This window comes from Stegodyphus dumicola, chromosome 3 (assembly GCF_044657685.1).
Source record: "Stegodyphus dumicola isolate Sdum_Otavi_A_Nest chromosome 3, ASM4465768v1".
NCBI lineage: Eukaryota > Metazoa > Arthropoda > Arachnida > Araneae > Eresidae > Stegodyphus > Stegodyphus dumicola.
This window is the reverse complement of record NC_140770.1, coordinates 66,195,089-66,222,572: the sequence shown is the minus strand read 5'-3', so window position 1 is coordinate 66,222,572 and position 27,484 is coordinate 66,195,089. Positions and strand designations below refer to the sequence as shown.

At 31.4% G+C, this 27,484-nt stretch overlaps 1 protein-coding gene across 1 annotated transcript in view; it reads right to left on the bottom strand.

The window, feature by feature from the left end:
• Positions 1–27,484, bottom strand: part of LOC118196763 (uncharacterized) — a 98,659-nt gene that overhangs the window by 56,046 nt on the left and 15,129 nt on the right. The window lies entirely within an intron of this gene.

Here is a 27,484-nt window from a genome sequence, read left to right as displayed (position 1 = left end):
AGTATTGATTTGCGAAAAACTGTAAAGTAAGGCATGATGCGAGAAACATTGGTTTGGCTAAGTTAGAAGATGAGGTCACTGATTAGCTAAGTAACTTCAAGCTTGTGTATGTCTCCTATTTTAGACTAAATTTTCATTTTGTAAGCCCTGCAACGTTAAGTAACTCTGTCTCTCTGGATATTATGGCTTACAAAGGCTGGACTGCACACCCACTAATCGCTTATTTGACAAAATATGAATGTATTACGACAATGTATGGATGTTTGGAACTCAGTATCTTCACAAAATGGAAGCACTTAAAATACATCTATCTGAAAGTCCTCTCGAGAGACTAAAACTAAGGCAAAAAGAGTACAAGACTCTTCTATTTCATCATCTGGTCTTTCGAGTCAAACTGGGTTTACAGCTTGGGCAGATAGTTCTCATGTATTTGTCTAAATTAAATATTCCTAAATCTTAAATAACCCAATAAAAGGTTCTTTTGATGAATTTCTATTTATTGATTAGAAATTCCTTCTTATTTGCAAAATTTAATCGTAGCAATTTTGTGTTAGAATATGTAAAGCTTTCACTTTTGATAGCTGAAAAAGAAAATAACAAATGGATTTTTATATTTTTATTTAATGAATGAACACGGAACTGACTCTCTTTATAAATTTATAATTCCTCACCGTTTTGAGAACATCGTGCTCTAAATTTTCCCGTTGCGTATAATAAAGATTACAAAGTGAGACATTTTTCTTCAATTAGATCCTGATTCTTAAAATGCATGCTGGAAATTGATTTTTTTTTCATTGTCAGAAAAGTCTTAATTAAATTTATTTACCAACTTTTATTGCTAAAACGATATTTCCTTTTTAGGTTAATAACAGATTTTACTCAAATTTAAAAAACAAATTCATCAAAACATTTACATCAAAAACCAAGACCAGAGATGTGAGGCCGTCAGGCGATCAGCGTAGCAATTTTCGAATTCTTTCCCCAATAGCCAGATGATTTTTTTTAAATATCAGATAAAACTTATTCACTTAAATTAGGCATGATTAACTGAATTGAAAATAAATGATGTCAGAGTCAGAAATATGCATTTTACTAATGGATGTCATAAATGAATATTTACCTTTAATGTTTCGACAAAGGAACTCTACATGCAAAGCTTTTTAAAGTTTCATGTAAATTTCTGTTCCTAACTTACAATTTAAAACTTCGAATAAATACAGTAAACTGGATCATGAATTTCTTAAAACGAAAAGCATTAGCGAATAAACTAGACAGTGAAATCTCCTAATTTTAGTTCCATAAAAAACTGCTTAAATTAAATCACTTCTGTAGCATCCACCAGCGGTCAAGCAGTAAAATCGCTGAACAATGGTAGTTCGACACGAATTTAAGTCTCGGAGAATGGTCGGCTGCGTGGGTGGTTTCTTACCTTTTACCATATAATAATTACTAAATACAAGGTGTTTCAAATATGACAGGAATCTTTTTTACCAAAGCCTTTATTGTGAATAAAAGAATTGAATATGTCATCTTTCAATGTACTCCCTTCCATAGCTGATACAGTTTTGTCAGCGTTCTGGAAACATTTTCATGCTCTTTTCATAGAAGAGTTACGAATCCAGTCCTGAACACTTAAGCTGACAACATCTTTATCCACAAATTGCATTCCTTTTAAGTGGGATTTAAGCCTGGGACTCAGCACTGAAGTAGTGGACCCACGCTTCTTTGCGGTCACTATGGTTTTCAAAATGCATCTCCTCCAATTTCAACACCCCCACAGAAGAGACCTGCACTTTGTTCTCGTCTATCAACATGTGTGGAATCCACTGGGTATACACCTTGCCATAGTGCAAATAAATGTTTTTTCACAATGGTTTGTACCCTACCAATACTGATTCAACGCATCGAAGTAAGTTCTTTGATAGTGATGCGTCTATCTCACGAATAACCACATTTATAGGATCAGTGTTTGTCGTGGTGATGGATGTTCTCGTTCCTCTGTGAAGCATTTATACACACACTACTCAAGCCATGGGTCCTATAAAGACACTCTTCCCCCTAGTGAGATTTTCTCCTTTTCTCGAACGGGAAGTTTACTTACAATGCATTGTTTCGCACTCCGAGGCAGCTACTGTTCGATCATCACTCTCGCGAATGCTTAATTTGACTAAGCATGCTATTATCTGCACAGGAGGTAAGGCGGGGATAGTGGCTGTACTCACTAAACGATACACAACGCTGTGCATGAATAGTGATTTGTAACCCCAATAGTCGCGTTTATATATGAATGCCCTTGCACAAACCAGTTCCCCTTAAAAATACTCCATGAACGCAACACACTGCTTAGTCAGAGAGCTCTCGTATGCTTTGCTATAATGAAATAACTGACCAACCATTTCAGTAAAACTTTGAATGGCCTACTTTACAAGCTTTTGCGTTACAAAAAAAAAAATCGTGCAAAGGAAAATGAAAAACTTCGAAATAAGGGGAAAACTTAAACCATAATATACAAAAATTAAATTCATAGATATCCTAAGTTTCTCATAAGAATTAACTTTTCTTCGAATACAGTAATAATTTAATCCCGCAATTCCTACAGACAGAACGTCTGGAAAAGGCGGTTACAGGCTTTATTTCTTTAAGCATTCAAGTATATAATATAATATAGACATTTATTTATCTATATAATTGTATACTTCCAGTTATAAAATTTCTTAAAACTAAGAACAGAGTTTTACGCAGACAGTTTCAAAGCTACAGGTGGAAGGATATACTGAAAAAATAAAATCTAATTATTATATAGTCTCAGTAAAGTAAAATTTCTAGTTAATGAAATATGCATCATGTTTTAATTAGTTAAAATGTTCCATTCCATTTATATGCAAAATTCGGAGAGAGATTCCATTTTAAATTACTGACCAGTTTGTTTACCGTTTTAAATTCAGAACTTCTCAGAACTAATTTTGATTAGCAGTTATATAAATACTTGTCTTTATGAGTAAAGATTCCATTTCAGTAAAACAATATCCAGTAGTAAATTGGTAAATGGGTGCTTTCTTCTAAATGGAAATATTTATTAAACTCAATTAATATTCACTGGGCATAAATTAATTATTTTTTTAAAAAAGAATAAATATACGAATTCAAAATTTCACACTAGAAATTACATAAAATGTTAAGTTATTGTTATTATTCTTCCCATTTTCCTCCAGATTCCTTCCCATCCATGCTGCTGAAACTATTTTCAATAATTCTGACTCATATTTTAAGAAATACTTCAATTAGAAATGTGTATCTAAGATCAATAATTAAGAAAAGGAACCAATGCCATCACTTCTCGAATATTTTGTATATTTACCATGGGTACATGCATTTTCAGTTTTACTTGCGATTTTAAACATATTTTATGGCTTTTAATCGATTACAATCTTGTTTTTCTGAACGTTATTTAAGTTTGTCCTATTCTAGTGCTTTTTTTACTATTCCTAGTCATGTTTAAACTTCTAATATTCCAGTAGATATACCAAACAACCCTGTCTCTTCAGTAATATTTGACATAATTATACAGTTGCTTTGTGTTGAGAAATTTGCATCCTCACTTGCGACCGCGCAGTGCTGAAGAGGCGTAAAGTTCCGTAGTGTATGCCGTACGTGATTATCGACGGGACGAGTAGCTGTGATTCTCTCCAGCGTGGTTCGGCAATGTGATGCATGGAATCCTAAATAGCTGTCTAAGACTGAAACGGGCATAAGAATATAGCAGAGTGTCCCCGACAGCATTTATATGAAGTATCGTATAGAATTGTTGCAGCCAAGTACCTGCTGACATATTAGTCAAGTTAATCACCTGTTATCCATCTTCATCATATATGTATTCCTCACATGTCGTCGGTTAACATATCTTGCTCATCGGTTTCGTTAAGCTCAAGAAAAGCACACATTAAAGTTTAACTTTCAGCAAGTATGCTCCTTTGGTAGGCCATCAAGTTTTACACTATTCTCCTCTCAATGCTATCCCAAATTTAAATTCAACACTTCGGAATAATTATCTTAATTATACAAATCGCATTCTAAAATAAATATCTGACTCTTTTAAAATATCTACTATCAAATTCACGCAGTATTTAACTTATTATTTCAAAACGTTACTTCTAAGTGTGTGACAATAAAAGTAGAAGATATGTGGCTAAAAATGCAACAAGGAAAAGCAAATTTGAATCGATTTTGTTATGCCTGATGATGATGAACCATGATGTATTAACTGCGAGACAAGCCCAATGAATACTCGATCTACATCAACAGGCACCACTCGTGCATCTTTTCCAGAATTATCAACAGCCAAGATCAAAGATTTAGAAGAATCCATATCCGTCAGCATCAAGGAAATCATTACAATTCAGGAAGCGTAGATCAAGATATTGTAATCTGGAGTTTTCTAGGTCAGGGGGCTTGCGTTACATTTAAGACATTGTTAGTATTTTCTTTCTATAAATAAACTTTGCTAAGTAAAAATAAATCCGCAAGCCATATATTTTCATTCATAAATTCGACTATTTTGCAAATACGTGAAACTCTCTGTACATGTTATTCGACTTATGTATTAGGATACATGTAATACTTACGTCTTAAACTCTTACATGTTCGAAATACAGAACAAATTTGTACTAAAACATGTGAGAATTTATTAATACCCATTAACTTTGGTAATTCTGTATCATAAAATATTATGGGTTTTTATTTATCACTTAAAATACATATTGCTCTGGAATGGTCTATGATTTTCAAATTATTTTAATTTAGCCATTATGTGTAGCATTCTACGCTCGCTTTTCCTATTAAACAAGTTAATATTCACTGATTTTTAAAATTACTTTTGAACATTTAATTATGAATATATACAAATTATTTTTTAATTTTTATGCTTAATGTTTTTTTTTAATTTTTCAAAATTTATGAAATTTTATTTGAAATAAAGAGATTACGTTTTGCTTATGGTTTTTTTGCATTGGGTTTGTTTATTTAAATTACGGAAACGCAGTCGAGGCTTTCTGCCTAACGGGAAGGATGCCTTCATGGAAAACTTTCTTTGGAAAACTGCCTCGTATAAAAGTTACACATGGGGAAAACCACGAGAACACTCAGATAATTAGCCCGTTCGCCAGGATTCGAATCCCTGACTGAGCTACCAGTATTTAGCGACTTTACCGCTCGGCCCCTGGCAAATCTTTTTACAGCAGGAATCTATCATATTGGAATCCAATATACAGTTCTACGATTCGTTTCATATTTTTATAGTTGGATATAAAAAAAGATACTTACGTATTTACAGATAACTGTGCCCATAAGGAACATTAACTAATAATAATGCCTGAGTGTTTTTTTTTTTTTTTTTTTTTTTTTTTTGGTGAAAATTTAATTAATATATGATTACCCGTTGAAACTATTTATAATCACAGCTGATTCCTGCTAGCCGCGTATGTAACCTTTCTTTATTTCCTCCGTCCTCAGTTTCATGATTAAACGTCTTTCGAGTTTACAGTGTCATGAGCTTTTTTAAAAAAATTATGCTATATTGGCAAAGAATTAGGAGCTTGCTAATTCTCATTTAAAGAAATTAGGGAAAAGAATGCCACATCAAGTAAAACTAATTACAAATAAAACAAACGTTATCTGGCGTCAGTTACCGAATTGATAAATGAACGTTGTTTTATTCCACTCAGTTTGCTGAGTAGTATGTTATGCTTTTCCCTAATTTCTTAGGATGGAAACTAGCAGACTACCAGTTTTTGTATTCAGATTATATGTACATCAGTCATGAAAGCAGGTTATGAAAGTGGAACATTGATAAGTGAAGGTCAGCCATATGATCAAAGGATAGGAATTACCTTTGAAAGAAGCGGATATTACCTGTATACTTATTAGCTAGAAATACATAATATTATATGGGATTTCAATAGGATATAGTATTTACTGGTAAACTATGCTCACGGTACCATAGAAATAACAAACAGTACCAAAACTGGTTACAAATTAAAAATAATAATGATAAATTACTACAAGAAATGCATACCGTAGCAAATTTAAATCTAAAATAAAAAAAAACAACAAAAATAAATCTGAAAAGTTTCAGATTATAAATTACGTCCAAGGGGGCGTTTTTAAAATATTTTGTGTGCTACCTTTATTTATTAAATATCATGTCCTTCGCATTTAAACCATAAAATTCAGTTCAAGAGCAATATCGCAAAATAATTTAAAATTGAGCATATTTTTAGAATTTCCGATACACAGTCTCATGCGCTGGAGATAAAAATGCGCTTTGAAATCCTTTTGTTAATCGAAAATTCGTTAAAGTTTTACGAAATAAAAAATCGATAATAAAACAAATTCCAAATTTCAAATTTGGGCTTCCCAATGCCCATATTCGCAGTAGGATTACGTCATTCAAAATTGGATGGCTCTAGGTAGCGTTGTTTTATCACAATGCGAAAAACATGCATACATTTATGCAGATTCTTCATTATTTAATTTCGTCAAGTATAATACAGGGCGATAATATTTGGTGGCAACAGTTTGAAAAGTGAAACTGACATTCAGAGTGATTCGATGAAAAATCGCAAAACGAAAACAATAGTCCCTGAGGAACAAAGCTACTTTGGACTAAAATTACTAAAATATTTTAAGAGTACAAACAAATAAATTGATTTTAAATTAATTATACAGAAATCTTCGTCTCTTTTTATCTCAGAAAGTACTGGTAAAATTTCTGGAATTCCTACTCGCTAATATGATATTTTACAGAATATTTCACTTTTACTAATAGCATGAATAATTTGATGCTTATATTTTTTTCACACTTCTGATTCTTCTGAATATGAAACAGTTTTCTTTAAAGAGCTTATAACATTGAACTACTATAACGATCCTTGTTTTGCATTATAAAAATAAGAATTATTTTAAATAAAATAAGCAATGCAACAACGTTACCGATTTCGAGAGCAAACAGATATAGGTCCCTCTCATCAGGAGCAAAGAAATCTGCAAGACTGGAAAGCGGCGGGCGCAAGCCGTAGGCCCACTTTTTTTTAAATAAGTCATAACGTCTAGTTGAAAATTCAAAAGCCATACATATTTGCACAAGATCAAAAACAGCATTTAAAAATGCCAAACATATCATTCAGATTGCAATACTTTAACTGTTAATATTTTCCTGCCAACCAGCGCCTGAGCGCCACGCTCGTAGTCCCTGAACACTCGTGTAGTTCTGTCTGGGTCTCAAATCCTGGCTAACGGGTACGCTGCATCGGCATTTTTGTGGTTTTTGAAAAGTATAACGTGTATACGAGTCAGTTTCTCTTAGAAAGACTTGCATGAAGGTATCCCTCACCTCAGGCAGATAGCCTTCGAGTGCTTTGCCGTAATCAAATAAACTAAACCTATTTATTTGTTTATATACAAACAGAGAAGAACAGACTTTTCAACGTAAAATAACTCGACAATTATATTAATAAAATGTTAACATTTCATAAAAGCCATACGAGTAATATTTAATGTCGTAATCGAGTGCTGCAATAATATAAAACAGTTTTCTTCACAAATAAACTTTTGAGGTATTTTTTGCTTGATGGAACTGATAAAAATACACGAAGGTTGTAGCAACTATCGAAATGGATGTTCAATTTAAATGACGGACATTTCTACAGTGTGCATCTAATTCAGTAGTTTAGAATTGAAACTTTTCAACTATCCAGTCTTGTATTTCTCGATATTTCTAAGAAAATTTCGAGGAAGTTTTATTATTCTGGAGATTCCACAAACGGTTGAGCAAATTCAGAAAAAATTATTTTATATTAAAATTATAGTATGTAAAAATTAGGCAACGTATAGTAAGGAAAGTAATTTTTACAGTGATAAGATATTAGGCCTACCTGTGGCAGAACGGTAAAGTCGCTGAAGTGTGGTAATTCGACTCTGAGTTCGAATCCCGGCGAACGGAAGGCTGCATGGGCATTTTCGTGTGTCTTCCCATGCGTAATGCGCTTATCAATCAGTTTCCTCTTACAATGTCCTCCAGGAATGCATCCTTTTTCTTAGGCAGGTAGCCTCCAATACTTTGCCGTAATTAAATAAACCAAACCAGTAAACCAGACAAGAGATCAGACTCTCTGCTTTCTTCTGCCATTAAAGTAACTTTGCCTATAATAATTATATATTCTACATTTGTTAGAAAAACCGAAGCCTTTTTTATTTCAAGTTTTATTTAGCAATGAAAGAGCACTTTATTTTTTGTATTTTTAAAATAATCTTTATTTTAAACACATAACCATTCCCTCCCCCCATTCTGAGGATTTTTTATGCCTTTTACTTCTGGTCAAAATCGATCTATATTCCCTTCTAATTATCTGTCAGCAGGTTTTCGTCTCACCAAATTGAATCTTCAGTATCAAATTTCATATAAGCTGTCGTCACAGCTCTTAGAGTCAGAAGAGTTTTTCTGCGCTCGTAAAGGAAAGAGGAATACGTAAGCAGAGTGGATAGAAGAATTCCGTAGATTAATATTACCTGCTAATTAATTGATCAGGAATTCAATGAGTTCGAGGATTATTAAGTATACTAATGCAAAACACGTTTCTCTTTTCAGAATCTAGTTCCATGATTTCTGATTGAGAAATTTCTTAAACTAAACGTGAGTACTGTTGAGAGAAAATACCTGAATGAAAAACACAGCTGTAAATTATTTTTATTCTTAGACTGTTTAAAGATTTGTTATCAAATTAATTGTTCTGGCAAGGATTTATTTCATTTTATTATGTTAAAAATAAATGTAAGTTAATTCCGATATTCTTGGTAAGCATCCAGGAAAATGTTCAGTTCTAAGGACTGAAAAAACATGCGAAATTCTCAGTATCAAATCAGACCTCAGATTTTTATAAAAAAACATTTAAAAGTCACAAAATTTTGTGAAAATGTTTCTTAAATAACAACCTAAGTATTGAAATACTTATGCTTATAGATGCTGTTATGAAAACTAAAAGGGAATTTAACACCTTGAAAAGCCCCAGAAACGCTTCAATTTTTAAAAACGCTTGATATGAGATGTTCAGTTTTTATAGAAATAGAAACATGACGTCACATTTCCTGCCAGTGAAGCAGAAGCCCTATCACTAGCAAGAAAAAAAAATGTGCGCGAGTCATATAACAGCATGATCGAAATTCTCGTCGTGCCAAGACGAAAAAGCCTCTTTCATCTTGACGAGACGCAGCTGAAAAAATATTTTAATTTCATTCAGGTTCTTTTCTCCGTGCCTTTTCCTCCAGAAGTAATGTGACCAGACCAGGACCAGACTTTTTACCAAAGCAATCCGAGACAAGAAAAGTTTGGCGATTTCAAAAATAATAATAAGAAGAAGACATAAATAAACAATAAAGATACAAAATAGCTAAAAATAAAGAAGGCTTAATATTATTATTTCAAATGATGAAGCATAATATTATTATTTCAAAGAATTTAGCTGTTCATTTGGATTCTTTCGAATGCCCACATACTAATATTACAATGAAATTTCCTAAAGATACCCCACTCACGGTTCCAAACGGTGTTCTTTACATTGAAGTGGTACTGGTAACTTTTAGAAGTGGTCGTTTACCGGGTCACCATCAGAAGTTTAATACTATTAATTATTAAATACACAGCTGTATTTATTTATCCTCAGCAAACATGTGGTTACTAATGATCGAAACATGCTTGCTCTGAAGATAGAAGAAATCAGATATAGTACAAGGTATTATTATAATATATAAAAAGATTTTTCACTATAATTAATTAGTTAACTAAGCTTAATTTACGGTTAGCAAGGAATAAAATTTTTATGTCATTTATTTAAAAATAAAGCTTTAGGGAAAAGATATTGCCAATATTTTAAAGCCTGGAATATGAATATACTTACACCACCAATGGATGCACTTGCACAGTGTGTTAAATTTCTTATTAAATATTCTTTAACCCGTTCAGTGTCGCTCTTGAGAAGACTCGGGCTGAAACAATTCTTTTTCTAAGCCTTGACGCACGTTTGGCTTAACTCCGATAAAAACTCAGCTCAATGCGGTTAACGCTCCGAGTTAAAACGCGGCACAAAACAGGTTAAACTTATTTATTACCTTATTACACATTTACCGCCTCCACTAAAATCCTACTTTATGTTTTCTTAAAACTATAATCCATCAAATATAGGATATGCACTAAATATAGCTTTTCTTTTAAAAATACTGAAGTCTAAACGTTAATTTGAAAGTAAATGTATTTCGGTGTAAATTAAATTAATAATCAAAGTTTAAAAATGCTCAAAAATTAAAGTTAAAAGAAATTAAAGTCATACCTTCTTAATAAATTGAAATTAAAATGCCAGATTGAATTGCCCTTTTTTACAGTATGTTTTTTATAGTAAATTGTCAGTACAGTTTTATAAACTCTGATATGCATTTATATTTAAATAACGCACGTTTCAATTTTTACTCAGATAGATACAGGCTTAGATATACTGTGAATTTAACTTGCAATAAGTTAACAAGTTACATCTTAAAATAATTGATTAACTACTGAATTCTGAAGATATACTGTGAATACTGCTTAGATATACTGTGAATAGGAAAGAAACGAATCCTAATGTAAACATAAAATACTAAAAAAACAGTACAGTAGTGAAGTTAAGAATAAACAGCATGAAATAAAAACAAAATAAAGAGAATATCGATTATTTGTCTCTGAAGAAAACGGTATTAAACTAAAAAATTATAAATAACATTTGGTTGTCTATAAAAGTAAAAACTGTATTTTTTTTTTCAAATATATTTAGCAAATAAATAAGCATGTAAGTCTGAAGACTTGTTTTTTTATTTATAATTCGCTTTTTGAATACACGACTTTAATCAATAGAACATTTTATAACTTTGCATCACATAATTTTTTTTTATGCTTCAAGTGAACGCATTTTGTTTATCTATACTGCACATTTTATGGAAATGGAAACTCAACCACTACCGTTGCTCTGTTTAAAATTGGTTTACATTGATTTTATGCCATAAAAACAAGCAATTTTACACATATTATAAAAATGATATATTTCTTATACCATTGATACTATAAAAAATTATTTTTGCTAAACGATTCTTCAGTGCTCTAGTTGCTGCAGTAACTACTTCTATTACGTGAGAGCTAGTAAAATTATTGATTATTGCTTGTCGATATGCTTGTTTTCTTAAAATTTACGGCTTTGAGAAGTATTGGAAAACAGATCGGAATTTCAAAGAAAAATTTAGGAACATTGAGAAAAAAGAATTAATCAATATTAATATACAGGAATATGAACAACACATCGTTAAATTATATATAAAATAGCTAATTAAGATAATCTAACAAATAAATATATCTTTGATTTTAAAATTTGAATTTTAACTTCCTTTTATAAATATATTTTGTATTTTAAGCCTACTGATATTGGATTTCATATGCTAGTATCCATTTCTTAGCCATGCGCATGATTTTATTTTTAAACTTTAATATTAATTTAATGATTTCTAAAAGTATGAACAGAAAATCAGCAATAAATGAAAAATATTACATATATTATCATTTATTGCTAGTTTATGCTGTAAATTATGCATATATATAATAATTTGGGCAGATGAGAAAATCAATTACGTAGAAGTCGTGGTGGTAACGGTGATAGCAGATAGCTTGAAACTGTTGCGTAGACGACTAAATGGAATTCAGGAAAACCCAAAAGTTACTGGATAACCACTGCATGACATTATTACTTTACAACTAATCAATTAAGATATAGCTTCTTGATTGGCACAGTACAATGGATGCAATTTGCACCCCACAATTTTATATAAGCAGATTACATTGTCATCATGGATGAATATACCGAGTGGTTAATTATGTGCTTATAAAGCGACAGCAGGGAAAAAGTAAAACGCGTATAAAGCAGAAGCATTTATAAGCTTGGATCCTTTGTTTGAATCCCGAATAGCGACGGGGCGAATGCTTACAGCAATGCGGATTACTGCAGAAGACTAGTGACGTCAGTGATGGAGTACAGATGCTTTGAAAGGGTTAAGTCAAAAGGGATATCACCAATTAAATGCGCAATTTGTTTGTGATAAAGATGAAATTTTTTAACTATGTAAGTGATATATAAAAGATAACAAAACAAGAAAACCATAAACTGTGAATATAAAATTCCTAGAAGTTATGTTCAGAAACTGGCTACAAACCAGAAAGAACATAACATTCATTACTCAAAAATTATATTTTTCCCGCTGTATATAGAAATTTAGAAGCACTACTTTGTATTAACCTTTTCATTAAAACTGAAAGTTGAAAAATGGTAAAATAACATTGAGATGACAGAAACAAGCGATGTATTGTCGCGTGGGCAGAATGCAGCTGCAGTGAAATCTTCCCAATTTAAATAGAAAACTGGTTTTGAAGTGTTATCTCGTCTTAATGGTCATCTATTTTATTTTTAAGAACAAAGAAAAGAGTGCATGAAATAAATTACTTGTGTAGATAAATTCAAAATAAGCAATATCAGATAAATATTCAACGTGTTCACACGTCAACATAGCCCGAACCATTCAAATTGGAGCTCTCCATGTAAAGTTCATATTTTCAGGTATAATTTAAAAAAAAACCCTTAAACTGAAAATATAAGTCTGTTGCACTACTGATACCGTCTGCTATTATAACACTTGCCGACATATCTCCACTTTTTTATTCTATATGTCGTTTGAATGATTATTAACGAGAATACAAAAGGTTAATTATAACTGAAGCTTTCAACGGTGAAGATAAGGAATATATTGAAATTAAAGGTAATCGAAGAAATATCGTCTGATAAGGAAAACGATATAAAAAGCCAATTCTAATTCTTCTCCCTTGGTCACGAGACTATACAAATACATGCAAAGTATGTTAAAAAATTGAGGCTAAGATTTTATTTCATAGGTTATACTTGCCATATAACTTCGTAAATACATAGTTTAAAAAAGGGTTTTAAAATAAAGTGCCGAATTTTACGCAGATGGTCTCAAAATAGTGGGTTCAACAGTTCTTTAAGAAAATTAATTTTTTTATGGTCTATCTACAGAAAAAATTTCTAGCTAACGAAATATTCACTATTCTTCAATTACTTTGGAAAAAAAAAAAGCTGTGTATATTCATATGGAAATCACATAAAGATGCATTCAATAAATATTTCCACCGAAAATGAAACAGCTGCCTAAAAATTTAATAACGCATGCAATTTTGATCCAAAACGAACAGTTAAACGCCAAAACGCTCAGCTTCACTTCTGTACCTGCTGTCTAAATTTTCTTAGAAATTCTCGAGTTTAATTGTGCAATAAACATATAAGGTGACCACAGTTTATAAATTCGTTCTCGTATATCTCAGGAAATGTTGTACATGGAATCTATTTTTATTACTGAAAGCACAGTGAACGTTTTATCATCAGAATTTTATACTGGACGAGACAATGTAAAAATTTGGGTATATTTTCACAGAACTCTTTTTCATCCACTCTGCTGAGATTATTTTTATTAAGCTTTTTACATCCTTTTCTACCTCATTTTAAGGAATTCTGCCATCATATTACATGCTTAAGATCAAATTTAATGTAAATAAATCCATTATACAAGTACTGAACAATTCTTTTGACTTTTTGAAAGTAATTTTTTGCATATTTATATCAAATGTATGTTGTATTTGCAGCTATAGAAGGAAAGGGAAAAAATTTTTTAAATTACGTATTAAATTTTCTACAAGCCATTATTTCTGAAATTCGCGTCTCTCTCTCTTTTTTTTTAAATCGTGCTTTTCACTATATATCCCCGGTTAGGACAATATGCTAAAATTGTTAAAAGACGTGTGATTCTACAGGAATAGGTATACAGATATAGTTAAAAAGTAGCACAAATATTATTTTGCATATTATTGATGAAAAATTATTTCGATACAAGAAAAAGATGTTGAAATATGATTAAAATCAAGACTTTAAATTTTAATCGGTTACTTGCATTCGAAAACGGTTACAAAATAGTACCCGACTGATAGTAAAAAGATTAATAGTAGAATCAGTAGAATGAAAAAAGTGAAAATAGAATGAAATTATATTACTTCTAATGCAGAATTGGATGATATAGTACATCCATATGCGAATGAAAGTTAAGACTATGCTTCATTGCATTTCTCAAGATTTGTTTCCCAAACCAGAAATATTACGTGAAAACAATATTATGATTGTGAACAGTTCGATATAAACAATATTTTATGACATGATATTTCGATTTCTTAAAGAAAATGCATTAAATATGTAATCATTAAAGTATAAAAAAATAATTGCCTCAGTTTTGCTTTATTCCAAATAAAAAACACATACCGCACTTCTAAAATAAAACCCATTTTTCATTATAAGACATTTTAAAATTTTAAAATCACTTTTTTTTACTTCCTTGTACGAAGTATTGTAATCGCGAAAAGTTTCAGCCAGCATATTTCAACGAAAATATCAATTTTGACCGCTATCGAATGCAATTTAACGATGTTTTTGCGAGACATCTGTACGTAAGGACAGAATAAAAGACTCGTTTCCTCCAAAAAAATTATAAAACTGCTTTAAAATTAATTCTGAAGATAATTTTTCGTGGCGTCTGTACGAACGTATGTACGTACGCATAACTCAAAAACGATTAGCCTCAGAACGTTGAAATTTTGTATATAGGACTGCTATAACATGTAGATGTGCACCTCGTATTTTTGTTGCAATCTGCCGCACTAAACGTATATAAATGTATTTATATATATATCCACTCTGTTACCTGGCTCAGTGATCTCAGTTTCTTTACTCGTATATGCTTGAAAATTGTACATTTTTTGCTTTAAAAATGATTGAATTATGTTGTTTTTATCTTCCGGTTAAGGTTTTTGTGCCTTTAGTAAATCTGTATGCAACAGTTTTAGAATTATCAACAATTTTAAAGTTGTTTAAGTGCCGCTAAACCTTTTTTTTATGGCAGCCATTGATTGCTTATATTTGAAACAGCAGACTAGTGGATTTGTTGCCAATCTAGAGAAACTTAGCTTCGCAACAACAAAGATAACGGCTTCATTTATTATTGCCAATTAAATCATGTTTAATCCTTTCTGGAATTTTTTCGAGGAAATAAGTGTTTAAGATTTACTTCGTAATTTTTAATATAGATATTTTGAGTTTTTATGTATTTTTGCCTTCTCGCGAAGTGAGAACTGAATTAATTGAATGAGAAATACTCAATCGTCTGTGAAAAACTGTTTCTTTTTTTTGTTTTGTTTTCTTAATTTCTTTTATACATCATTCTAGCTTTATTATAGTATTTGAATAGAACATGTGGCAACGATTAGATAATTCTATTCTTTAAATGATATAAATTTTGTGCATTATGAGTTATAATATGAACGAAATATAATACTGTTAAGTGAATCTAGCCAGAGAGTGTTGCTATGGTAAACAAATACTAGAGTGAATTTTAAAGAATGTATTTATTCTATTGTGGCTTATGCGCTGTCGGCGAAGTAGATTTAATTCAATCCAATAAGTTTAAAGGAAATGCAAGAAAAAATGCGTATAATTTAATATTCCGTACAAGGAAGTCATGTGGTGTGCACATCAGATTTTTTTAAATACATACATGATTAAAAATGTTTAAGGGAATTTTTAGAGGCGTCAGGAAAGTCAGAGTAGCTCATAATACTTACTTCATGTTTAAAGGTCTTACCAAAGAGGTACGAAGCCTGACCTCCATATTTGAAAATAATATTCGACTTCAGCTTATCCAGAAAGAAAATAGCAATGAATAATAATAGATTTTTAATAAACTTTGTCTGTGGGAAATTCTTACTTCGATATTTTTCGAACTATGAATCAGAGCAACCATAATTCAAATGTAGAAAATTTTCGCGCACTTTTTGGTCTAATTTAGTACAAGATAAATTAACCAATAAATAAATAAATTACTAAACATATATTATTATAAACTGCTCACAAGACAAAATGTCCTTTTTTAATTTTGTCGTGAGATTGTTTTCCCCCTTCTGTTCGTACTACTTTTCATATTCCGTCAATTATCTTCAGTGGACATGTAGAAAACGGATTCGAAAGTATAATCTATTAGTACTTTACCAGGAGACTGCTGGAATACGTGAAAAGATTATGCGCTATGTACAGTCTTTTTTTTCCACTTTTTTAGAAATTTAGTCTTAAACGTGTGACTGTGGTTTCTCTTTTACACCACGTTACCTACTGAGTATTGTAAGAGTAAGAGGCCAGATCTAATTTTTGGTAATATGTAAAGTTTAATATAACATTTTTTTTGACTGTTCTTAATTTTTATTGTTTTGATAACCAGGTATGATTATAAAAGCCTTAAGACTCTCAAAGCTTTCTTAATTTCCTGTTTTACAATAGTAAATTAATAGCTCTTTATGATTATCATTGAAACATAGCCATGTTTCATTCATGTTATAGCAAATTTCCATTTCTCCTACAAAAAATAACTTTCATAAAGAATTTTACATTTGGTTTTATGCGCTGCTAAATATTTTTAAACTTTTTTTTTTTAAAGTTTAAAGCGTTGTTTATCATTTCACTCACAACAAAGACATCAATTTAAAGCCGATGATATTGCCAGGTGAGTAGGTAGATTATTAGAACTATTTATCAAATGATCTGGGATAATTCGAAATGATTTATATTTCAAATGATCTCAGAAGAACGAATGTTTTTGGACAAACATTTAACTTTCTATTTCTTGTAGATACCAGTGATTTTCGATTTTCCTTCTATTTATAAATAATATTGAGTCCTTTGTGCCTATAGATACTTTGATTCTTAGATTTTTACAACGTTCTGATATTAAAAAATAAGAATATTTTCCTTCGGAAAGTGTAAAAATGTAGTATTCAATCCTAAATGAATTTATATTAGTTTTTGAGATTTGAAAATTTTAATTGTAGTGATTTAGGATAGAGGACACTATTAATAGATGGTAATTTATTCCCAGTGTAAAAAAGCTGCTGCCAATGGCAATTTTTATGCTTTGCTCATGTCAGTTTCTTGCTTAATCAACATCGTTTCAAAAAATGTGCGAATAACCAATCTCTATAGGATCAGAAAAATGGCGTAGAGCACGATATTTACGTTACTTATAAAAGTATTTTATATGCACTAATAATATTTGCTAACAAGAGCTATTCGGAAGATTTCGATTTACGTACAATTTTAAATTCCGATTTTTAAAAACCATTTTCAATTTCATGAGCCGAATTCTAAAAATTATTTTTATCGTGCTGGATTTTAACATGGCATTTATACATTAGACGCTGTGACCAGCACGGAAGTTCTGCGAATACGGCAAAGACCGGAATGAATCACCCTCAGTTGCTAACGAATTAGCAAGTGGGGTTCCTCTTTTCCACTGCAGATTACATCTTATTCGACCTTACTGCTTGCTGAATCACCAATTAGCCATTTATTAACTCAACTGACGATCTGTCGGCGAAGCTTATTACTGTGGTTGAAAATTCCGGTATTTGTTTAATGTATTCATTCCAAGCTTAGTAATGGCAACGGCAAGCGAGACCTTATATTCTCCAATTAGCTGAACAAGCACTGCAAGAAGAGAGCTTTCACAGGAAGTGTACATCGTTTTTCTTTTAATCAGATCATGGGAGAATCTACATTAATTTTGAATGAATTTTTCTTCTCGGAATGGGACTCAAAATGGAAACTAGACAGGACATTTACAATAGGAACTGCAACTCTGTTTCAGTAAGCTATAAAAGTAAGACGAGAAATTGAGTCGAAAAAAAGACAAGGAGCTCTGAGAATCGATTTGATGAAACATAACGTAGAGTAGACGATGACACAATTAAATGTGACATGATGCTTTACCATTCTTCGTTGTATGATAAAATCAAGAATACTGTATGCATAGTGGATGCAGGTTCAGTTAACATTTCGTACTTCTTTCGAACCAAGCAGCATTTCATTACTTAAAAACTGATATACAAGTACACAACATCCGAAAAAGGCACTCCTTTCGCAAATACTTCCTGTTTGCACAATTACGTTTATCACTTCAGTAGTTACATTTTCCTACGATATTTTTGTTTATTTTTCAGAGAAGAATTCAGTTTCCATCGATCCCTGCAATATGAGTGCTTCTTACTTTACGAAGATCCTCTTTTAAATAATTTTCTTTCATAACCAGAATCTAGATATTTATGCTTTTTCTAATTTTTTTTATTTGGATTTAATCAAATAAATGGAAAACATTCAAGGCTAAGATTTCTGTTCACTTTGCCTACACATGTACACATTAGCTTTGATCATTGGAACGACCAGGATAGATTTAAATGTTCAGTTTCATCGGATAACAATTTTCATTTAAAAAGTTGCCACTTTAAGAAAACCGTCTATTCTTGAATTTTAAATTATAGTTTTCAACATAACAGAAAATTATTTCCAAGCCGTTAAGCACAATTTTATTCGATATTAAATTATATTTTTCATCACAACGAGAAGTAAATGTAGCACTCATAGGAAAAAAACATGCAACTGTTGATTTTCCTATTTCCAATAAAAATATTTTTTTTTAATCGACAGTTGCATCACTGTTGCTAACATGCATTTAATATGTAGCATGTATTTAGTATGTAACATATATTTAACATGCGGCACTGATGATAACATGTTAATAGCGTAACTCACACTACTAATATATGTTTAATGGAAAGCACAATTCTATATTTAGATTCCCATATAAAAACAGTACAAAAAAAAAAAAAAAAAAAAAAAAAAGACATTTTTAGTCTAAATCCAGAGGCAATATCAGGTAAGAATTCTACGAATGCAATTCGCTGTATGCGCAGTGGGCCCGGATCATGAACAACTATAAAATGTTTCTGATTTTCTTTGATGACCGCAAGGTATTAAACGGACGCCATGCCATTTCTTCACAATAAACATCGTCAGCCAAACTCATTTATGGTTACCATTGGCCACATTTTTTTTAACACAATCTTCCAATATTCATGCACATTCTGAGAGATTGTGCCTGCTGAGAGATTGTGTGAGATATTAGAAGATTATCGAAGATTCTTCACAATCTGAGAGAAAGATCTGATATTTCATTTATGATATTTCACAATCTGATTTTTCCTTCTTTCTTCGAAGAACGTGCATGCATATTCGAAAATTATGAAAGAATCGAATTATTCGAAGATTCTTCACAATCTGAGAGAAATTATACAAAGGAAAGAAGCCTACAGAGAACCTTAATAGCATGTCATTATGCAAGTAAATTGTAAGCTAATGAACGTTATTGGTGTCAAGCCACAGCAATCATGAATACATTAAAGGGACTCTTTTTTTTTACCTTTAATATAAAATTTACACTTATTCTTAACAGTTAGTTGTTCAGTGTCAACACCTGTAAATATCTTCAATATCTTCAGTTCTCCAGAAAACATTTTTGTTTCAGGAGTAATAGGTATTAAATAAAGACTTTTTGTTCTTTCCCTGGGGATTTAAGTTTCTCATATTCCCAATATCCATTGAGTTTCCTAATACAACAATGATGCAAATTTTTAGTGCATGTGTACTGAATGCACAAGGTACTTCTAACTGACAAATTGTTTCCCTTCCTTTTAAATATATACCACACTAAGATGAAAACTTCTGTTCATAAAAATTTATATATAAACAAAGACATCAAAAACCCTGTAGATATACAAAACTGTCAATAAAGATAAAAGAAAAAGAGTTCTTGTGCTATGCTTCAAGTGACGCGTGATACATGGAAAATGCAATCTTAACACATATATACTGCTTCTTGGACTTTTAGCAAAGATCATACTGTGTATTGATTATTTTTATACATGTGCAATCCAAAAGAATTTGCCATTCATAATAATTCAATCGTGTTCTTTTTTTAACCAAAACATAAAGAATGTTATTTCATCAAATACTGAAACACAGCACTTCGGGGAAGTGACACAAAATTAAATAAATGGATACCGACAATCTTTCAGACTTGGAACAGATTTTGAACGAATTCAGAGACGTAGATTAGAAAAAAAACGTGTATTGCGAGTATTAGGTACGGATACTACTTTCGTAATTTTCTCGTGGATTTTACATATTTTTCTATGTTCGGCCGACATGCAACCTCTGTTACCGAAAACTCAGAATAAGTGATCACGTTCACGCAGAAGATCACATAGAACTTAAAAAGGAAGACATGAAAAGTAAGCTAGGTGCAGATAGAAAGGATCAATGATGATTGAAGAGCCACATTTAGCTAGGATCTCAGAAAATCACGTCTTGTTACTTACATATTAGCGTTTTTGTTTACTGATTAATTGTTTACTTTCGTTAACTAAAGAAAACCAGGTAACATAATCTGAAAGACAGTAATTATTTGCTAACGGCCATCCTTACGGAAGTTCGGAAATAATAATCATGTCACAAAGATTTATTATAAAAATTATTATAAATCATGATATGTTATTTATTTATACATCGCTGTTTCTAGCATAAACCCTGGTTTCGAGGAATACCAATTGAAAAATTTGAACCACATACATCTCTAAAGTTTTCTTCTAAAAGCAAAATAAGCAAAAAAAAGATTAGAAAAACGTAGCTGTGAGTGTTTGAAATTATTTAAAAGAGTGAAAATATCTAACAATTTATTCCACGTTCCTAATCATCCTTGCCAAGGAGGATTATCCTAATTATCCTTGCCAAGATGCGAAAAAGATAACTTTTTTGTTATATGTACTATTTTTCAATGAACTATGTCCAAAAAATGATTCCGAACAATGATTTCCAGAGCATTTAATGAACATAAAAAAGATGTCTTTTTTAGAAGAAGGCAGGAAAAACAAATATTGATTGATTGATATAATGGGTTGAATCAACTCAATTATTGAGTTGATTCCTGTGCTATTATCAGACCTTGAAGAATATCTGAATACTTTCTGCTATTCCTGCTTCAAACATAAATAAAAGTTTGGCAGCATAATTGATTTCCGAACCTTGACAGTAATCCTTTAGGAGTGAATATTCATTTTATTCGATCGCTCAGATAGGATAGTAGAAGTTAGTTACTGAGTTGAGAGCTATCATAGATTAGTCTTTCCAAATTAGTTACTGAGTTGAGAGCTATCATAGATTAGTCTTTCCAAATTAGTAGGGAAAGAAAGTCAATGTGCACACGTTAAATTAGTTTCAATTAGTAAAGGCATATGAAACTGTTGCATTTTAATTATTGCAATTTTAAGTAACTAGCGAATTTTATTTTCTTAGCCATTATTTTTTACACGAATAGAGGAAATTTGCTTCTCTCATTGAAGCACCAGTCCAGAGCATAGCTCGGAGTTAAAAATAAGCTGTAAAAATACTCGAAGCCTTCAAGAATTATCTTTTAATTTGATCCTGATTTTTACTTATGAAACTGTTTCGTAGTCTTCGGAATACGGAGATTCCCAGACTAAACTTCCATATTTTGAGGGTTCCTAACTGTTTTCTAGAGTTTCAAACATATTCTTGTAAAGAATGAGATATGAGAATAGACATTCTGTTTTACATTTCTCATGTACTGCCAACTGGCATAGACCTCTTCGTATTTGGTATTTGGTTCTCTCAGTATACAATTGATAATCGAAAAGGGGGATATTTTCCTACATCTTTGTTTTAACCAAACGCTAGACAAGACCATCCTCATTCAGATTCGGTGTCATTCAGAAAACGTATATTTCCTAAAGGATATGGTGTTTTACTTTATGTGATCACTGCAATTTTCTGGTTTTACCAGCATTTGGATTTGAGACATTGTAATGAAATAACTTATCTTGTTATCTTCATAGTCAACAGTTTTAAATTATAGTTTTACGAACCACTTTCCTTCAGCTGGTTGGTTCTTAATAGATCAAAGAAAAACATTTCAAATATATTTGCCTAAAGGAAAGAATGTTCTTTGGACTTTTTTTTCTTGAAATAAAAACATTTTATTTAACCTTTTTGGCCTCATAGGGACATATAGATCCAAACGCATACCAAAATTGGGTCCCAAAGGTTTAAGATCTTGGAACCTTGGTTTTATTTCAATGAAGCACTCAGAGGTAATATGTGAAAAATTTCGATTGAACATGACATGTAGCTAAAAACTTAAGAGCTATAAAACATAGCTAAAAAATATACACACATAGCTAAAAAATTAAATAAACAAAAACGTAACTTAAACAGAACTAATCTGAACTGCCACGGCTTAATAAAATTATTTTAAATAATGATTAAAATACTCGGCACTTACGCAATACTGCAACTACCTTAGTAGAAATCGCAGCCATGCGCATAACAGTTCTTTAGGTAACCACCATATCCATTGTAAACCGCAATCAGAAAACTCACCAAATCACTTTTTTTTTGGGGGGGGGGACCGCTAAACTGTGCCGCCAAGGTGGTTACGCTAATACCAAATACTCCTCAAGAATTTCCTTAAAATAATCATTAAGGTTCGCAAAACTGTCCTACGATTTTTTTAAATTTATTTATGTTCATATTTACAGTAATGATTGATAGTAGCATCATACCCAGTTAGAAAAGTCAGTTGAATTTCTGAGCTCCCAGCCCTATACAGAACTTCATTTAGATTCGATTCAGATATGAAAGCCTAAATAAGAGCACAAATACAGCTTAGGAAGGAAACCAACGTTGTTTTACAGATGATTAAATGAACTATTTCTGAGACATCGGATGAGGACCATTTTAATATCTGTTAGAATTTAACTAATTCACAATACTATCAAAATTTTCTACCATTTGTTTTCATCATCCTACAAGTGAGAACATACTACCATGTAACAATGAAATGATAAGAAACAATATTGCATTATTTTTTGCAGTGCCATTTATTGTCGAGTTCCGTGATTAACAAAGAAATACATTTGATTTCTACTGAAACTAAATTGCAGTCGAAAAGACATTCTGCTACAATAAAAATGTTGTATCTAATAAGTAAGTCTGTCACGAAACTGATCTTCTGAGATTAAAAACAGGGTGCAGTTCGTCGTTTCACTAGGATCACGTTTATGAAGTTGATTCTGCTTGAACAGTTGCCAGGCAACCCAGAAACATCTTTAAACATTAGCCCACTTATGCATAGCCATCTATTATCTGAGAAAAGGCTGATTTCTATTTAACTGATAGCGTTTTTATTATAAGGAAGTACTTTCAAGTAGGAATGAAATATTCTTAAGATAACAATGGAAAATGATTTTCAATTTCCCAAACATTTCGATTAAATTACGGAAGTCAAGGAAGAATATTTTAATCAAAAGAACCGATAGAATATTTAGGACGGAATATTTCAATCAAAATAACGGATAGAATATTTAGGACAGAATATTTTAATCAAAAGAAAACATTTCAGGTACATAAATTATGTATTCTCCGTTTAATATATTTTTCAATAGTCGGAGGAGAGACTTTAAGGAAGAAAATAGAAAAAAATATCTCATCCAGTTTAGCATAAAATATTATTTTAAATTAGTTATGAGTTAAGTATAAAATACTATTTTAAATTGGTTCTTCTAATTCAACAGAACCATTGATAAGATACATATGAAATTAAGCAATATATTCAGAAAATGATGACATAGGATATCTCCCACCATTTTAAAAAAACTTTTTATTTGACTATCTGCTAGAAAAAAATGAAAGAAAATAAAGGGAAAATTCTTAAGAGACATTTTTATTTCTTCCTTGTATGAAGTAAAGGAAGTATTGTAATCACGAAAAATTCCGGGTACCATATTTCACAGAAAATATCCATTTTGACCGCTATCGATTGCAATTTAACGATGTTTTTGCGTGACATCTGTACGTAAGGATACAATAAGGGACTCTCTTTCCCCAAATGAATTATAAAACTGATTTAAAATGGATTCAGAAGAGATTTTTTTCGTGGCGTCTGTACGTATGTATCTCGCATAACTCAAAAGCGAGTAACCTCAGAACGTTGAAATTTTGTATATAGGACTGCTATAACCTGTAGCTGTGCACCTCCCTTTTTGGTGGTAATCGGCCACATCAAAAATATATAAATATATATATATATATATATATATATATACAAATGTTGTATGATCTTAAATTCATTTAGTGCGAAAACAAGTTACTACTACTTGCGCAATTGCTGCAAAATAAGTTAATAATAATTTATTTCCTAAACAATATTGATTAATTGATTATATTATCTCCTAAGTTTAATTAAAGTAGAATTATTTTAAAAGAGTTAGTCCATACTGGTAAATTCCCACTCCGTGAGCTCAGTTTTTTTATTCTTATATGTTAGTAAATTGTGTATTTTTTGCTTCAAATTGATTGAATTATGTTGTTTTTATCTTCCAGTTAAGGTTTTTAACCTGCATGTTATAGCTGTAGAATTATCAACAGTTTAAAAGTTCTTTAAATGCGGCTAAGCCTAACTTTTTTACCATAGCAGCCGTATTTGTTTACATGGATTTGTTGCCAATCTAGAGAACTAAGCTTCGCAACAACAAAGTAACGTCGTCTTTTATTATTGCGAATTAAATCATACTTAGTGCATTTTGAAATCATCATCAAGTCAGTTTCTATGCCTTCAGTGTCTTTTTACCGAATGAGACCAAAAGTAAACTTTCAGTTTTGTGCACCGAAAATTTGTCCTTCTTGCCCGTTGGCCGAATTGCTTGTTTTTGCGTAGAAACTGTAATTTTAATTATATATAATTTTTTTAATGCTTTATCTGCATAAGGTGTTTTATGTTTTTCTATATGTTCCAATTTTTAATATAGATATTTTGAGGTTTTATGTATTTTTGCCTTGTCGCGAAGTGAGAACTGAATTGATTGAATGAGAAATATAACTCTAACGGAATTCGAAGAAGTAAGTTTAAATGAAAGGTGGGAAAAAATGCGTATAATTTAATATTCTGTACAGGAAAATCATGTGGTGTAAACATCAGATTTTTTTAAATCTTGGATATAAAGCGAACAGAAAGTCTTTTTTAATTGCAAAGGTTTGGAACATTTGAACAATATAAAAGAATTACTAAATTTTGAAAGAAGAAAATGTCCTCTAATTCAGGGATGGCCAACCTGCGGCGTGTGTGCCACAGTGTGGCACGGTGGAGTTTTAATAGTGGCACGCGAAGACTTATTGAAAAATTAAAAAATTTGAAACATCTCTATCAACTCCGTCGACAGATCACATATAAACACATTAGAGTAAGTATAATAACTCTTTGAATTTTAGGTTTATTTCACTATAGTGACACTTCGGCATTATTCTCGAAGTTCAACTACAGCTCCATTACAGAAGTGGAATGCAGAAGCAAATATATCACATGATCAGTTATCGAATCGTTGCTACATGTTCTATGGAAATACCAAAATAAATTCCAGTGGTATAAAAGAGAAATAAAACAATTCAAAAAAATTCAGAGACGCTTGAGCGTCGCTTACGACGTTTGCGCCGCTCCTAAGCGTTCTCTAATTCACACAAACTGCAGGCATATTCCTTCACTATTTCGTTGGCTCAGTTGATTTTAAAGTGCCTAGTACACTTATTTCAACTATTTTGAGATTTTAGCTTCGAGCGTTGTTGTTTTAATTTTATTTTCACTTAATTTTATTTTCACTATGTCCATGAATAAATCTTTGTTATCGAAAATAAAATATGAAGAGGACACTGCAATTCGTGATTTTAAAACTGTCTGGGAAGAGCAATTTTTGTTTACACATCAGAATACTTTCAAGGCTGTTTGTCTGATATGTGGAATTTGTATTTAAAAAATTTAAACTGGACCTACAGTCAAAGAATTGCATAGTCATTTTAACAGAAAATATCCTGCCGGATCACACTTGTGAACGGAATTTATCAGTTAAAAAAAATCTGCAGCCAGGCAACAATCCAGAAAAGAAATGACAAAATGGAAAGTATAGTGAAGGTTTCTTATGAACTTTCTTTGTTGTTAGATTATATTCCCATATACGTATTATGGGAGAACCCTATTCTGACGGAGAGGTAGAGATAATAAAAAATAGCCTTTTAATATTTACCCAAAATATCGGTGATATAAATGTCAAAAATATGGTTGATAAAATAGCTTTGTCTAGAAATACCGTCATGCGTCGCATAGATGACATGGGCCAGGATTTTATCACACAGATTGTCTCTAGACTATACAATATTGCAAATACTTTTCAACTTTCCAGATACTTTTAACTATGGATGAAAGCTGTGACATCACAGACAGTCCTCAGTTAAACATACTTGTGCGTTATACGAATGATAACTTTGATATTGTGGAAGAACTTCTTGATTTGCGCTAACTAGTTTTAACTACAGGTTGAACTGAAGAAAGTAGAGTGAATAAAATTAGATACTGCTTGCACAGATGCTGCGTCTTACATGGTTATCAGGATAAAAGTTTCCGTTACACTGTTTGAAAATTATTAGGGAAGTTTTTAAGTTCCATTGTACTATTCATCAAGAAGATCTTTGTGCCACAGACTTAAATCTGTCTTCTGTTGTTGACCCTGTAGCGCGCTGTATCAACAAAGTACCAGCTCGAACTCTGAATCGATGACGATTTCGTGAGCTTTAGAAAACCTAAAAGAAATGGAAGAGGATGGCGAGTTACTCCTTCACTGTAGTGTGTGCTAGCTTTCGAAGTTCACTTGCGAGATTTTGGAATTTGAAGGAGTGTGTTTCATAATATCTGGAAGAAAACTATGAATGCCCAGTGAGTGCTTGCTGCTCAGAATTGAAGATTGGCTATGAGATTTAGCTTTTCTCACTTATGGGACATTTAAATAATTTAAATTTAAGATTACAGGGAATTATTAAATTTAAGATTATATATTTCTCTACCCTAGTTGGTCATATATTTTCTTTTGTGAACAAGCGTTTGCTTTTCAAACTCGATTTCAGAGAAATAAAATTAACATATTTCACATTAATGCAGGGATTGGCAATCATGTCAATTATGCTCTGAACTATGATAGATTTAAAAATTTAATATCCATTCTACAGGATTCATTCAGTGCTACATTTGGTGATTTTCAAGATGATAAAAAAAAATGCTGATACTTTCACAAATCCTTTTTCGGTTTCCCTGAAAGATGTTAATTGTTACCCAACTGAAATCCAAATCGAAATTACTGACCTACAGCATACTACAATGAAAAGCAAATATAAGGAACTTATTTCAACTACAGATTAACCAAATTATATTGAATTTTGGAAACTTTTACCAACAAAGCAATTTTCTAAATTTACACGATTTGGCTGTTAGATATCGTTATAGGTTTGGATCAACATATGTTTGTTTGTGGACA